General features: G+C 36.6%; 1 non-coding gene and 1 pseudogene across 1 annotated transcript; one reads left to right on the forward strand and one right to left on the reverse strand.

The window, feature by feature from the left end:
- Gm12814 overlaps positions 1-9,107 on the forward strand; it is a 33,556-nt pseudogene extending 24,449 nt beyond the window's left edge.
- On the reverse strand, positions 6,578-6,684 carry Gm24099. Its single transcript, XR_003955434.1, has one exon. It is a non-coding gene; the product is annotated as a U6 spliceosomal RNA (small nuclear RNA).
- Positions 9,108-13,724: the final 4,617 nt, after the last annotated feature.

Raw genomic sequence — 13,724 nt, forward strand, 5'->3', positions numbered from 1 at the left:
CAAGCTTATGAGTCAGGATAGATGATGGGAGGTAACAAGAGACATGACCTCCACATACCTTTGTATCAGCACCACAGTAAATACTGCCTATTTTATTTTCTCTCTGTTACTATCTTGCTCTCTATTCTGACCGTTGAAATGCTTTTCCATACTTGCCTAGGTCTGATATTCTATGATGGTAGGCTTTAAAATTATAACAGGATTCTAACAAATCACCATACCAAACTAGGTATGACCAAGCCAAGTTTCTCATTAGTACGATTTATCATTAGTAAGATTAGTAAGATTTATCATTCCCTATTTCAGGTGAACTATTTTCATGGAAAAGTGTCTGGATAATGATTCTGACTACAAAAAGATTTATGGTGATAGCCTTCTGCATGACTTATTGTGTTCAGGAACATCTCATATATGGTAAGTAGGCTTGAGTGTGGGGAGCACAAGTGGAAGAAAGGGAAGTTTAAACATAATCAATCATTATTCTCCAAGCCAGGTTTTTCAGGAAGTTCAATTTTGGGGGGGTCGCATGTTGGATTTGTCCTTACCAATTTTTTGTCTTACATATTCTGCTTTAGCTGATAGAACTTCTGACAATGTTGTTTACAAAATCTGGCATTACCACTACTTTAATCATGTGGAAACCACTTTTATTTATGGTGATTAGAGAGCTTTACAAAGTGATTTGGGTATCTCATCACCATGCTGGAGCGAGACCTTCAGAACTATAGCTATTTATCTTTAAAGTATAAAGGGTAAAGTAAGTAACCTGTCACTCAGGATATAATAAGGAATCCCAGATAAGCTCATTCGTTCACAAATATGGAGTTAATATCATTGATCCTTCTTCATGGGTGCACTGTTGACATGAATAAACTACTTCTTTATTTTGTTTTGTCTTGTCTAACCAGAAAATGTTGGGGAAGAATGGTTACCTAAACTATGCAATGGTCAATGTGAGTCTGACCAATCAATCTGAGGATAAGGCATCTGTACAAGTCAAACTCTACATCTATATCCTTTCATATGAGATATGGAATGATGAGCCTATTTTCTTTAGTTAGAGTTGTATGCTCTTTGGGATGAGATATAAATTATGCAACCAAGACTAAGATATCTGAGAGTAGATTATCATTTGGAAAGGGTAGCCTTATTGTGGAAAATTTTCTTTGCATCTCATCAGGTGGAATGCATCATTGGTAAATGTGCTATGTTTTATGGGTTTATGGAGATGAACCCCAAATACCTGGTTGACTATATATTGCAATATTTAAAAGTATATGATATTACAGAAAATCATAATAAAGCTCTGTCAGCAGTCACTTGTATATTCTTTGGCTGATGATGCATGAAACTGAGGCTTATCTACCTACCTAGAAAGAATTTTCTGACATGAGTGGAAGAATACCTAATTCCAACTCTCCTCAATCTATTCCACAAAATAGAAACAGAAGGTACTCTACCCAATTCATTCTATGATGCCACAATTACTCTGAAACCTAAACCACACAAAGATCCGGCAAAGAAAGAGAAATTCAGACCAATTTCCCTTATGAATATCAATGCAAAAATACTCAATAAGATCCTCACAAACCGAATCCAAGAACACATCAAAACAGTCATCCATCATGATCAAGTAGGCTTCATCCCAGGGATGCAAAGATGGTTTAATATATGGAAATCCATCAACATAATCCACTTTATAAACACATGCAAAGACAAAAACCACATGATCATCTCATTAGATGCTGAGAAAGCATTTGACAAAATTCAACACCCATTCATGATAAAAATCTTGAAAAGAACAGGAATTCAATGCCCATACCTAAACATAATAAAAGCAGTATACAGTAAACCAGTAGCCAACATCAAACTAAATGGAGAGAAACTTGAAAATTTGAATGACTTATATTGTTATTTAGATTGAATTGTTAAAACTCTAATGAAATCAAGATGGGATAAACAGAAGGCAAAGTAGATAAAAAGGGTTTGCTAGGTTCACTCAAAGACAAATGTGACAACTGGAATGCTAGGGGACTTTTTCACCAAAAAAGTATACACACATATCTATACAAACACACACACACACACACACACACACACACACACACACACATATATATAATCATATAGCTGATACAAAAATAAGATCCTTTCACCTAGTATTCATTCTTGTTCATGTTTCTCTATTAGTGTTCTTTTCCAAAACTAGTTGACTCTTGCTTGAAGTGGATAGTATTGTGCTTTCAGAGATCCTGTCCACTGCATGTAAAATATAGTTTATTCTGTAAGGCTAGCTCATAATTGTCTTATAGATTTAAAAGTATCTGTGAAAACAGTTAGGGAGTGTTTGTCAAGCAAACATGTGTAAGCAAAAACCAACAAGAAAGACACTGCAAGGATTCAAATGGATGTTAGATGAAATTCTTAATGAATGGGGGCACTAACTCTCTAGGATTTCTCTGAGGCCAAGGAAGCCCCTAAGATGTTACAAACCACAAGACTATTTCTGCTGCTCTGGGTTATGCCAAAACTAGATGATAAATGGATGTTGCTAAATACAATGCACCCTTTGGCTACATAATTGAAAAAAAAAAAGTGTGACAGGTTAGCACAAAACTGTAAGTTCCCTCCCTGAGTGCTGGCTTTCATAGTGCCAGGAGATGCAATATAGACTACTTTTGTTTAGATGAATAGTTTTAGAGTGACCAACAAATCACATTTAAAACACTTGTGTTTCTACCCATAGAGGACTTCTGCTACTAAAATATAGAGGGAACTCTGACTTTCTCAGTATCTGTGGAGATTGCTAGCAGTCCAAAATCCTGAATAAAAGTAACTTTTGTTATAACATAGTGACTCAATTTAGATATAAAATAAAAATAGTATATATCTACACAACTCTCGCCAACATTCAAAAAAACGACTTCAAAATGAATCAAAGGAATATAAAAACTTGATGAAAGGGTGGAGGGTTGTGTAGTTCTTTCTTTTAAATAGAAACGTTTCTTCCTGGAGAGTGAAGAAAGACATAACATTTAGGAAGCTAAGGAAACTTAAAAGAATGAGAAAGATCATACAACTTAGATATCTCATGATTCTCGTTCTCAGTATTGTTTATAAAATTAGTAAAATACTTCTGAGGGAAAGATTATTTCAGTGGAAGATGTATGTTAAGTACAGAGCTCCAAGGAAGCAATTTTCATGAGTCACCATTTACACTGGGAAGAATCTTTTAGTTATAAAGTTATCCTTGAGTTCTGCATTTTTCCAAGTTACTCCAAGAAATTTATTGGCCTACCAAACTGGACTTTGGTGGAATAATTTTATTGTCCTATTGTAGATGTTGTATCAGGGAATGTTTGTTCATATTTCCCCATGACAAAACATTCAACAATATCTGTCATGAGCCTAAAATTAGAACTTTGATGTATCTGGTGTTATTAGAAATGGGTGGATACTCCTAAAGACTCCAAGTCAGTATATAACAGATAAGTGTAATCCTGATTTATTGAAGCATTACTTAAAATAGCCAACTACGTGTGAGATCACTTTGGATGTCTGTAAACAGAGGAGTAGATAAAAATACATAAAATAGGAATGTGAAATATATATATAATTCAGCTATCAAAAATAAAATTGTCATTTGTAAGGCATAAAGTGAATGAAACCAGATAATAAATATTTTTCTTTTTTTGTTAGATATTTTCTTCATTTACATTTCAAATACCATCCTGAAAGTCCCCTATACCCTACCCCTGCCCTGCTCCCCAACCCTTCTTTCTGGCCCTGGCATTCCCCTGTACTGGGGCATATTATATTTGCAAGACCATGGGCCACTCTTCCCAATGATGGCCAAGTAGGCCATCATCTGCTACATATACAACTAGAGACAAAACTCTGGGGGTGTGGGGGGTACTTGTTAGTTCATATTGTTGTTACTCCTATAGGGTTGTAGACCCCTTTAGCTCCTTGTATACTTTCTCTAGTTCCTCCATTATGGGCCCTGTGTTCCGACCAATAGATGACTGTGTGCATCCAATTCTGTATATGCCAGGCACTGGAACAGCCTCACAAGAGAGAGTTTTATCAGGGTCCTGTCAGCAAAATCTTTATGGCATATGCAGTAGTGTCTGGGTTTCGTGGTTGTATATGTTGTATATGGGATGGATCCCTGGGCGGGGCAGTCTCTGGATGGTCCTTTCTTCGGTCTCAGCTCTGAACTTTGCCTCTGTAACTCCTTCCATGGGAATTTTGTTCTCCATTCTGAGAAGAAACAAAGTATCCATACTTCGGTCTTCCTTATTCTTGAATTTCTTTGTTTTGCAAATTGTATCTTGGGTATTGTAAGTTTCTGGGCTAATATCTACTTATCAGTGATTGCATATCATATGTGTTCCTTTGTGATTGTGTTACCTCACTCAGGATGATATCCTCCTGATCCACCCATTTGCCTAAGAATTTCAAAAATTCATTGTTTTTATTTGCTGACTAGTACTCCACTGTATAAATGTACCAAATTATTTGTATCCATTCCTCTGTTGAAGGACATCTGGGTTTTTTCCAGATTCTGGCTATTATAAATAAACCTGCTATGAACATAGTAGAACATGTGTTCTTATTACAAGTTGGAACATTAACTGCCATTATGCCCAGGAGTGGTATTGCTGGATCGTCTGGTAATACTATGTCCAATTTTCAGAGGAATCACCAGATTGATTTCCAGAGTGGTTGTACAAGCTTGCAATGCCACATACAACAGAGGAGTGACCCTTTCTCCACATACTCACCAGCATCTGCTGTCACCTGAGTTTTTGATCTTACCCATTTTGACTGGTGTGAGGTAGAATCTCAAGGCTGTTTAGATTTGTATTTTGCTGATGATTAAGGATGTTGAATATTTTTTCAGGTCATTCTCAGACATTTGGTTTTCCTCAATGGAGAATTCTTTGTTTACCTCTACACCCCTTTTTAATAGGGTTATTTGATTTTCTGGAGTCCAGCGTCTTGAGTTCTTTATATATTTCATATTAATCCCTTATTAGATTTAGGATAGGTAAAGATCCTTTCCCAATCTGTTGGTGGCATTTTTGCCTTATTTTCAGTGTCTTTTGCCTTACAGAAGCTTTGCAATTTTATGAGGTTCCATTTGTTGATTCTCAATCTTACAGCATAAGCTATTGCTGTTCTATCCCGGAATTTTCCCCCTGTGCCCATGGATCTTCGAGGCTTTTCTCCACTTTCTACTCTATAAGTTTCAGTGTCTCTGGTTTTATGTGAAGTTCCTTGATACACTTAGACTTGAGCTTTGTACAAGGAGATAAGAATGGATCAATTCGCATTCTTCTATATGATAACCGCCAGTCATGCCAGCACCATTTGTTGAAAATGCTGTCTTTTTTCCACTAGATGGTTTTAGCTCCTTTGTGAAAGATCGAGTGATTATAGGTGGGTGGGTATGTTTCTGGGTCTTCAATTCTATTCCGTTGATCTACCTGTCTGTTCCTGTGCCAGTGTCAGGCAGTTTTTATCACAATTGTTCTGTAGTACAGCTTGTGGTCAGGCATGGTGATTCCCCCTTGAGGTTCTTTTATTGTTGAGAATAGTTTTTGTTATCCTAGTTTTTTTGTCATTCCAGATGAATTTGCAAATTGACCTTTCTAACTCTGTGAAGAATTTAGATGGAATTTGATGGGGATTGCATTGAATATGTAGATTGATTTTGGCAAGATTGCCATTTTGACTATATTAATCCTGCCAATTCATGAGCATGGGAAATTTTTCCATCTTCTGAGATCTTCTTCAGTTTCTTTCTTCAGAGACTTGAAATTCTTGTCATACAAAACTTTTATTTACTTCCTTAGTTTGAGTCACACCAAGGTATGTTTATATTATTTGTGATTATTGTGAAGGGTGTTGTTTTCCTAATTTCTTTCTTAGCTTGTTTATCCTTTGTGTAGAGAAAGGCCACTTATTTGTTTGAGTTAATTTTATATCCAGCTACTGCACTAAAGCAGTTTATCAAGTTTAGGAGTTCTGTGGTAGAATTTTTAGGGTCACTTATGTATACTATCATATCATCTGCAAATTGTGATATTTTGACTTCTTCCTTTCCAATTTGTATCCCCTCGATGTCCTTTTGTTGTCGAATTTCTCTGGCTAGGACTTCAAGTACTAGATTGTATAGGTATGGAGAAAGTGGGCAGCCTTGTCTATTCCCTGATTTTAGTGGGATTGCTTCAAGTTTTTCTCCATTTAGTTTGATCTTAGCTACTGGTTTGCTGTATATTGCTTTTATTATGTTTAGGTATCGGCCTTGAATTCCTGATATTTCCAAGACTTTTATCATGAATGGCTATTGGATTCTGTCAAATGCTTTCTCAGCATCTAAGGAGATGATCATCTTTTTTTTTTTTTTTCATTTGAGATTGTTTATATAGTGAATTATAATGATGAATTTCCATATATTAAACTATCCCTGCATCCCTTGAATGAAGCCTACTTGATCATGATGGATGATCATTTTGGTATGTTCTTGGATTCAGTTAGCTAGAATTTTATTGAGTGTTTTTACATCAATAAAAACATGGAATGCTTCATGAATTCTTATGTCATCCTTGTGTAGGGGCCATACTAATCTTCTCTGTTTCTGTCCAATTTTAGTATATGTGTTGCCGAAGCAAGCACGATAATTAATATTTTAACTGGTAAACTCAGAAAAACAAATATCACCGTTTTCCTCATTTGCAGATGGTAGAGTTTACATAGATACAAAAAAAGTTAAAATATTTATGATATTAATGCTAAAATAACATTCTCCGAGAAGTAAAGGGATCCTGAAATAAGAAAGTTTTTAATGGAGGTGGCAATATAGCCAAAGATTAAGGTATATCTGAATGACAATATGTTAAATATGCTTACCACTCTATTGATGATATGTGGGGATATGCCAATAAAATTAGTGTTCTGAAACTCTTGCATACTTTTGCCATAGTTCTATCGTTCTAGAACACATTCAAACCTGCTAGATCTCTGTCAATGAATGGAGTATGGCCACACCCTAATAATCTGGAAATAAATATTTCTGTATTTTTCTGACGATTCTGGGTTTCCTCTTTTACTTTTCTAATTCCTCTTCTGAATGCTGTTATATCACTGAAACAGCTGCCATTTTCAATTACCACTGTGTGGCATAGTGTGGGTTCACACTTTTGAAAGCCATAATTTCTCACCTTTTTCTAGGCTAGATAATACCCTGTAACAATAACTTTTACAGAAATTTTCCTTTTAGTCATATTATCTAAGATTTTTACATAAGTATTTGCAATTAAGAGGCAGATGCACATGAATATATGTGTACAACCATGTGCGTGCACGCACACACACAAACACACACACAGAGAGAAAGAAAGAAGAGGAAGACAGAGAGAGAGAAAGACAGAGAGAGAGAGAGAGAGAGAGAGAGAGAGAGAGAGAGAGAGAGAGAGAGAGAGAGAAAGAGAGAAAGAGAGAGAGAGAGAGAGAAGAGGGACACACACACACACACACACAGACAGAGATGGAGAGGAAATCTTTTGAAACCTCATTGCCCCGTTAAACATCTCCTCCCACAACAACACACATTTGAATGTTTTCCCCAAAATTCCAACTGAAGACCAATAAATTTGAGCCTATAAGGGACATTTTCCTTCAAACAACCAAAGTGATTAAAATTTTCTAGCAGAAGGATGTAAACTACCTATGGCAGTAAATCCTCTCATTACATAAATTAGTGTCTATTAGGCATTCTAGAGGTCTTCAAAACTATCCTCTTTTATCTATCTTTAAAATGTAGAAGCCTGGCGAGGTGGCACATGCCTTTAATCCCAGCACTCGGGAGGCAGAGGCAGGTGGATTTCTGAGTTGAAGGCCAGCCTGGTCTACAAAGTGAGTGCCAGGACAGCAAGGGCTACACAGAGAAAGCCTGTCTTGAAAAACCAAAACCAAACAAACAAACAAACAAACAGAAAACCAAAAAACCAACCAAACAACAACAAAAAAAAAACGTAGAAAAAATAATAAGTAAGACATGGCCCTGTCTCTTGCTCTTAATAATGTCTACTCATGACAAATGAGATTGAATAGAGAAATCATTTGTTACTTTCCACTGGGCTGGTATCTTAGTTAGGGTTTTACTGTTGTGTACAGACACCATGACCAAGGCAAGTCTTATAAAAAACAACATTTAATTGGGTCTGGCTTACAGGTTCAGAGGTTCAGTCCATTATCATCAAATTAGAAACATGGCAATAACCAGATAGGCATGGCGCAGGCAGAGCTGAGAGTTCATCCAAAGGCTGCTAGTGGAAGACTGACTTCCTGGAAACTAGGTTGAGATTCTTAAGCCCACAAGCACAAAGACACACCTATTCTAACCAGGTCACACCTATTCAAACAAAGTCACACCTCTAGATGATGCCACTCCCTGGTCCATGAATATACAAATCATCACAGCTGGCTTAATCTTAATCCCAAATGTACAACACCTTAAGAACTTGTATCCCCTTTATTCCTGTCTTCTTGTATTCTAACACTAAATCTTTTCTTCTTCCATGAATATAAGAAAACAGCATGAAAAATAGCCTTTACACTTGTACACATACACACACACACACACACGTACACACACAATCTTGATTCCTTTACATACTTTTTTCCAATGTAAAGTACCTCCATACAAATATCACATGATTATAACATTATTTTTTTCTGTAGGTAGCTTCTTTGAGGCAATATGTCATTGGTTAAAGGGTGCAATGGTACGCATGATTTCAGTGATTGTAGTTACAGGAGTCATGCTCATTTTGCATCTAAAACAAAGAGGTATGTATGAAACAGGAAGATGCCATCCTATTAAAGTGTTTTCCAACTGCCCAGTAAGACATTTAATAAAACAAGAGTGATTTTAAACTTCAAGGTCAATAAGTTATCAGAAAATCGTCACAATATCTAGATTCCAGAGCCCTGAATTTTATAAGCATGATAGTAGATTTAGCTAATTATTCTTTTCTAAGAGAAAAATTTTTTAAATTCATAGTGTTCTCACAAATTCAGCATTCATCATTACCTAATAAATTATTCTGAATGTTTTATACATTTAATGTAAAGGAGATAATAGTTCATACATTAAACTTCTCATCATTTTAAATATTATTCAGGTGCATAGTTTTGTTTTGTTTTTTTTTTTAAACATTACGTATAGCATCTGTTGAAACCAGAAGATGGAGTTAGGTTCCTCAAAATTGTTATTAGCTACCATGTGGATTATGAATCCTCTAAAAGAGCACTCTGTGTTCTCAACTGCTGAGCCATCTCTCTAGCTATAGTATCTTAAAGGTTTAAAGTCTAGATCAAACCTTTAAAAATCCCAGCATTAAAAAAACAAGAACTCCTTGAGCTGCAACTCTAGTAGAGGAGGTTTTTAAGTTAACAGATGTTGGTGTATGGCTGAGGTGAGGGTAGTGATTAGTTTTCATTGATAGGTTGCCTATACCTCAGTTTATGACCTGACATCTTACAAATAGGCAACATCATAAGATCATTGTCTTATCAACAAACAAACAAACAAGGACATGTGTTTGGAACGGAGATTATGTTGGAGAACTCAGATGATGTGGGAGTTGTAGCAAAGTTGTGATCTGTATAGATTCTATCAAATATGAAGTTTTGTAAAACCAGAGAGTAAGGAAGGCTTAGAGTTGATAGTGGGATGAAAGGATGAGAACAGTTGAGAGAGGAGGAGAAACTTTTAATCAGAATATATTATAAAATTTTTATTCAATTAAAAATGAACTTTCAAAGATAAATTCAAAATAAATATATTCACAAAAGCAAAATTAGCACAAATAATGATTGTCAAAGTTAAATAGTTTAATTGAGTGATGATTCAGTTATAAATTTAAAATAAATCTTCACTGTGAAAGATTTTTTTTTTTTAATTCTGTCACCTATCGTCTAGCCATAGATGTGGTTTTTACCATAGACATGCTTTACTATGTGGTGGTGAATTCCTTCCATGACTATTTTGACAAGAACTTGTTTCTTTCTTTTTTTTAAATTAGGTATTTATTTCATTTACATTTCCAATGCTATCCCAAAAGTCCCCACACGCTCCACCACCCACTCCCCCAACCACCCACTCCCACTTCTTGGCCCTGGCATTGCCCTGTACTGAGGCATATAAAGATTGCACGACCAATGGGCCTCTCTTTCCACTGATGGCTGACTAGGCCATCTTCTGATTCATATGAAGCTAGAGACACGAGCTCCGGGGGATACTGGGTAGTTCATATTGTTGTTCCACCTGTAGGGTTGCAGATCCCCCTAGCTCCTAGGGTACTTTCTCCACCATTGGGGGCCCTGTGACCCATCCAATAGCTGAATGTGAGCATCCATGTCTGTGTTTGCTAGGCCCCTGCATAGTCTCACAAGAGACAGCTATATCTGGGTCCTTTCAGCAAAATCTTGATAGTGTATCAAATGGTGTCAGCGTTTGGAAGCTGATTATGGGATGGATCCCCGGATATGGCAGGCTCTAGTTGGTCCATCCTTTCGTCTCAGCTCCAAACTTTGTCTCTGTAACTCCTTCCATGGGTGTTTTGTTCCCAATTCTAAGAAGGAGCAAAGTGTCCACACTTCTTTGGTCTTTGTTCTTCATGAGTTTCATGTGTTTTTGACAAATTGTATCTTATATCTTGGGTATTCTAAGTTTCTGGGCTAATATATACTTATCAGTGAGTACATATTGTGTGAGTTCTTCTGTGATTGGGTTACCTCATTCAGGATGATGCCCTCCAGGTCCATCCATTTGCCTAGGAATTTCATAAATTCATTCTTTTTAATAGCTGAGTGATACTCCATTGTGTAAATGTAAAACATTTTCTGTATCCATTCCTGTGTTGAAGCACATCTGGGTTCTTTCCAGCTTCTGGCTATTATAAATAAGGCTGCTATGAACATAGTGGATCATGTGTCCTTATTACCGGTTGGAATATCTTCTGGATATATGTCCAGGAGAGGTATTGCTAGATCCTCTGGTAGTACTATGTCCAATTTTCTGAGGAACCACAAGGCTGATTTCCAGAGTGGTTGTACAAGCTTGCAATTCCACCAACAATGGAGGAGTGTTCCTCTTTCTCCACACCCTTGCCAGCATCTGCTGTCACCTGAATTTTTGATCTTAGCCATTCTGACTAGTGTGAGATGGAATCTCAGGGTTGTTTTGATTTACATTTCCTGGATGATTAAGGATGTTGAACATTTTTTCAGGTGCTTCTCAGCCATTCAGTATTCCTCAGGTGAGAATTATTTATCTCTGAGCCCCATTTTTTAATGGGGTTTTTGATGTTCTGGAGTCCATCTTCTTGAGTTCTTTGTACATATTTGATATTAGTCCGCTATGTTATCTGATTTAGGATAGGTAAAGATCCTTTCCCAATCCATTGGTGGCCTTTTTGTCTTATTGATGGTGTCTTTTGCCTTGCAATTTTATGAGGTCCCATTTGTTGATTCTCGATCTTACAGCACAAGCCACTGCTGTTCTACTCAGGAATTTTTCCCTTGTGCCCATATCTTCAAGGCTTTTCCCTAATTTCTCCTCTATTATTTTCAGTGTCTCTGGTTTCATGTGGAGTTCCTTAATCCACTTAGATTTGACCTTAGTACAAGGAGATAGGAATGGATCAATTCGCATTCTTCTACATGATAACTGCCAGTTGTGCCAGCACCATTTGTTGAAAATGCTGTCTTTTTTTCCACTGGGTGGTTTTTGCTCCCTTGTCAAGTTCAAGTGACCATAGGTGTGTGGGTTCATTTCTGGGTCTTCAATTCTATTCCATTGGTCTACTTGTCTGTCGATATACCAGTATCATGAAGTTCTTTTCACAGTTGCTCTTTAGTACAGCTTCAGGTCAGGCATGGTGATTCTACCAGAGGTTTTTTTATCCTTGAGTAGAGTTTTTGCTATAGTAGGTTTTTTGTTGTTCCAGATGAATTTGCAGATTTCCCTTTCTAATTCCTTGAAGAATTGAGTTGGAATTTTGATAGGGATTGCATTGAATATATAGATTGATTTTGGTAAGAGAGCCAATTTTAATATATTGATCCTGCCAATCCATGAGCATGGGAGATCTTTCCATCTTCTGAGATCTACTTTAACTTCTTTCTTCAGAGACTTAAAGTTCTTATCATACACATCATTCACTTCCTTAGTTAGAGTCACACCAAGATATTTTATATTATTTGTGAGTATTGAGAAGGGTGTTGTTTCCCTAATTTCTTTCTCATTCTGTTCATTCTTTGTGTAGAGAAAGGCCATTGACTTGTTTGAGTTAATCTTATATCCAGCTACTTCATTGAAGCTGTTTATCAGGTTCAGGAGTTCTCTGGTGGAATTTTTAGGTCACTTATATATACTATCATATCATCTGAAAAAAGTTACATTTTGACTTTTTCCTTTCCAATTTTTATCCCCTTGATCTCCTTTTGTTGTCTAATTGCTCTTGCTTGGACTTCAAGTAAAATGTTGAATATGTAGGGAGAAAGTGAGCAACCTTGTCTAGTCCCGGATTTTAGTGGGATTACTTCCAACTTCTCACCATTTACTTTGATGTTGACTACTGGTTTGCTGTAGATTGCTTTTATCATGTTTAGGTATGGGCCTTGAATTCCTTGTCTTTCCAAGACTTTTATCATGGATGGTGTTGGATTTTGTCAAATGCTTTCTCCACATCTAAAGAGATGATCTTGTGGTATTTGTCTTTGATTTTGTTTATATAGTGGATTACGTTGATGGATTTCCGTGTATTAAACCATCCCTGCATCCCTGGAATGTCATTTACTTGGTCAGGATGAATGATTGTTTTGATGTGTTCTTGGATTCTGTTAGCGAGAACTTTATTCAGTATTTTTTGCATCGATATTCATAAGGGAAATTGGTCTGAAGTTCCCTATCTTTTTTTGGTTCTTTCTGTGGTTTAAGTATCAGATTAATTGTGGCTTCATAGAATGAGTTGGGTAGAGTACATTTTGCTTCTATTTTGTGGAATAGTTTTTGAAGAACTGGAATTAGATCTTCCTTGAAAGTCTTATAGAACTCTGCACTAAACCCATCTGGTCCTGGGCTTTTTTTTGGTTGGGAGACTATTAATGACTGCTTCTATTTCTTTAGGGGATATAGGACTGTTTAGATCATTAATCTGATCCTGATTTAACTTTTTTTCCCTGGTATCTGTCTAGAAACGTGTCCATTTCATCCAGGTTCTCCAGTTTTGTTGAGTATAGCCTTTGGTAGAAGGATCTGATGGTGTTTTGGATTTCTACAGGATCTGTTTTTATGTCTTCCTTTTCATTTCTGATTTTGATAATTAGGATGCTTTCCCTGTGCCCTGTAGTGAGTCTGGCTAAGGGTTTATCTATCTTGTTGATTTTCTCAAAGAACCAGGTCCTCGTTTGGTTGATTCTTTGAATAGTTCTTCCTGTTTCCACTCGGTTGATTTTGCCCCTGAGTTTGATTATTTCCTACTGTCTACTCTTCTTGGCTGAATTTGCTTCCTTTTGTTCTAGAGCTTTTAGGTGTGTTCAAGCTGTTAGTGTGTGTTCCCTCTAGTTTCTTTTTGGATGCACTCAGAGCTATGTGTTTTCCACCTAGAAATGCTTTCATTGTGTCCCATAAGTTTGGGTATGATGTG

This window comes from Mus musculus, chromosome 4 (assembly GCF_000001635.26).
Source record: "Mus musculus strain C57BL/6J chromosome 4, GRCm38.p6 C57BL/6J".
Classification (NCBI taxonomy): Eukaryota; Metazoa; Chordata; class Mammalia; order Rodentia; family Muridae; genus Mus; species Mus musculus.